Source organism: Drosophila elegans, unplaced genomic scaffold (assembly GCF_018152505.1).
Source record: "Drosophila elegans isolate 14027-0461.03 unplaced genomic scaffold, ASM1815250v1 contig_476, whole genome shotgun sequence".
In the NCBI taxonomy this organism is placed as follows: domain Eukaryota; kingdom Metazoa; phylum Arthropoda; class Insecta; order Diptera; family Drosophilidae; genus Drosophila; species Drosophila elegans.
The window spans coordinates 5,862,467-5,865,803 of NW_024545863.1; the positions used below are offsets into that span (position 1 = coordinate 5,862,467).

The 3,337-nt window shown below is 34.6% G+C and overlaps 1 pseudogene; it reads right to left on the reverse strand.

Moving 5' to 3' along the window:
- Nucleotides 1-279: 279 nt before the first annotated feature.
- On the reverse strand, nt 280-2,297 carry LOC108140363 (annotated as a pseudogene).
- Nucleotides 2,298-3,337: the final 1,040 nt, after the last annotated feature.

Here is a 3,337-nt window from a genome sequence, read left to right on the forward strand (position 1 = left end):
AGTTATGAATTTTGTAGTAATTTGAAATTTTGAATTTTGTGTCTATTACGGTGTTTGTTTTTTTTTTTGAATTTTGAATTTAGGTAAAGTATTTTTTATGCTTTGAGTTTAAATATTGATATTTAATTTTGAGCATTTGATTTTTTGAACAATTTTGTATGTATGCACGCTTTTTTGGGATTTTGAATTTGGGAAAAGTATTCTTAATGCTTTGGGTTTATATATTGATATTTAAGTTTAAGCATTTGAAGTTTTGAATAATTTTGTATAACGTTGTGATTTTGTATGTTTAAATACTGTTCTTTCATTTTTATTAATTTTGTTGCGTGAAATAAGTATGAAGCTTTTGGATGGTATAAAAACTTAGCTCCCCACTTTTAATTTAGATTCTGATATTCAATATTGTTAACAAATTACAACTTATGAGATTTTAAATGTGGTACTGATCTATTTTTTTTTTGTGAATTTGAATTCTATTTAAAAGCTTTAAAAAAGTTTTTTATTTTTATAATTTGGATTGTGTCTTTTTTTGTTGTGTTTTGAATTTGAACGAGTGCCTTTCAGTTTTTGGAGTTTTGGTAGTAAAATGTATTTTTTTTGTTTAAACAATTTAAAACTTAACTTCTTTGAAATCGGATTTGGAATTAATGGGTCTTGCATTTATAAGTAAAATCGGAAAAATATGTTATTTTATTTGGAACAAAAATTTTAATTTTGTATTTAATCTTTTGAATTCGAATGGACTATTGACTTTAGGATCTCTGGCATAAAATATTTTTAAATTTTGCTCGATTTTTTAAGTTTTGTTTGTAGATTTCTGAATTTAAAAATTTTTAAATTTGGGTGTAGGCAGAAATTATTTATAAAATTTAATATGGCTTTTTGTGATTTGAATTTTGGTGGCGATTTTTTGAATTGCATTTTTGGTCATCAAATTAATGTAATTTAGCTGCCTAAATTGAAGTTTTTCGTACTCCTAATTTGTTAAAGATACTTAATATTTAAAATGTATTTTTAGACTCTTAATTTTGGACAGCCCATTTTTTTATTTATTTTTTTTCTGAAGAATTTAAAAAATGTATTAAAAGTTTCGTGCCTTGTATCTTAATTTCGCAGATCTAAAGGTAATGATTTTGGTCTCCGAGTTGTAATTGTTGGCCGAATTTCATGAAGTTTTGAGCAGAATAACTTTCAATTAAATATAAAAATGTATTTTTAAAATATTGAATTTGGATGGCAATTTTGCGGCTTAAATTGTTCCGACCTAAACTGAATTAAGATTTTATTTTAAGTCTTTTGAATTTGCATGGCATTTTCTTGTTTCTAATTTGGCTGATTTAATCGCAATGATTTCTCTGTATGAATCGTAGTTTTGTCGGTCAAATTTGTTGCTGAGTCAATGACCAAGGGACATTTTCGTATTCTTAAGGGTTGAGGGTGGAATTGATGACTTCCTGGGAGATTTGTACTGATTTGTTTGCTGTACAAATTTCCATCAACATTTCTTGCGCATTAAATATTTCTTTGAAATTTTCAAAAACGTGTGATTAAAAATTGCCGCAACGCCTTTGCTATCCTTGATGAAAATGTCAACGAAATATTGAAAGCGCTGAGAAATGCTTGAAATAAACTTGAGTTCGGCTTGGCTATAGTTTTTTTTTACGTTTTTAGTTTGCCTATAACTCGCTTTTCTTTTATTTTTCTATCGAACTTTTGGGGTCGGGCTATCTATTTCTTTTCTTCTTGGGAATCGTAGAAGCAGCTTCCTTTGCAGCCATTTTATTGCCAAAGGGGTGTGAGTGTTTGGGTGTGTTGGTGAGCGTACCCCTGCGTGTATGTGTGTGTTTTCTAAAGTGTGTGTGTGTGTGTTGTGTGTGTGTGTGTGTGAGTGTGAGTGTGGCTGGGTGGTTGATTTGCGCCTAAAGCTCTAGGGCATGCGAAACGGTCTTTTAGCATTTGCATTTTTGCATTAAGATTGTGGTTAAACTAAAGATTCTTAAGGACGAAACGCGAATTTGGAATTTCTTTCGATTTGCGTTTTGGGACACAAAATGATAAACTATTGCATTGTGTGTGTGGAATTTGGAGAGGCAGGGGCTAACTCTATGATTGATGAAAAAAAAAAAAAAATCATGGATTCTTGGTTTTGCTTTCTGGAAATGAAGCCTTCTGCGATGCCGTAGAAGAAGAGTTCGTTTTGGGATTTTGAGTTGTAACGGCGGGATTTTGAAATTTGGTTTTTGGGCTGCTATGGAGAGTGGAAGGAGGCTCACCTTTGGCTCGATTTTGGGTTTTGAATTTGGTTATTTCTTTGTCTTTAATTAGAACTTTGTTATTTTTTTGAATTTTTTCTAATGAGGTTTCAAAAGGGGTTTTGTAAACTGTTTTGGAAATTAGGTTCTAAACAGAAGTCAAAACATACTTGCGAAATTCGGAGAGCATAAGGTGGGCGCTCTTCTCTCGCTCTCTGCTGCTGCTTCGGCTCTCTCTCTCTCTCTCTCTCTCTGTGTCTCGGTTTGTGCTTGTGTGTGAATTCGCCGCAGGATGTGGGCTGTATGTGTGTGTGTGTGTGTGTGTGTGCTTCCTGTGTCGATGGGTGGCTTTCGCTGCTTGGGGTAAGTCACTGCCCCTGCTAAGATATTCAGCAGGGTATCTACGGCGGGGCAGCTTTCTCCTTTCTTGTTATCTGCTGCTTCTGCCTGCGCTGGCGTCGCTGCTCCTCCTCTTCGTCCTTCTGCTCCTTTCGCCGTCAAATGCTCGATCCTCCTCCTCAACGCAATCGAGTTCATCATCATCGGCTTTGGACTTGGGCCCCAGCAAAAGTGTACTTGGATTTTTGGATTTTGCCTGGACTTGAATTTCGGTTTCCTTCCTTGCAGTTTCTGTCGGGTTTCGGTGTGATTTGCTGGCCGGATTTGTTGCTTGGGACACCGGACTTTTCGGTGGGCGGCGGTGGCGGTGGGGCGTGGCAGTTGCTTAAGACCTGGGCAGTTTGGCTGGTTGTCAATTTTGGTTCGATTTTGATAGCAGTTGGGATTTTGAATTTCGTTCTTGGCGAGATTGTCATTGCAGTAGAGAATTATGAGCAGTAAACACTTAAGAATTTTCTTGAGTTTCATAACAATTTCGTTGGTGGGGATGTGAGCCTGATCCAGATGCAAGATGTGTGATAACTGCTCGATCCATAATAGCTTTCCTTTCTTCAGCTTCTTTGGGTTCCTTTTTTAAAATAAGTATTATAAATATTTAAGAAATGTATTAGGTTTTTGTAGGCAAAACTGGAAGTATTAATTAATAGTTTCAAATATAAAAAAGATATTTACCTGTAAGATATAAA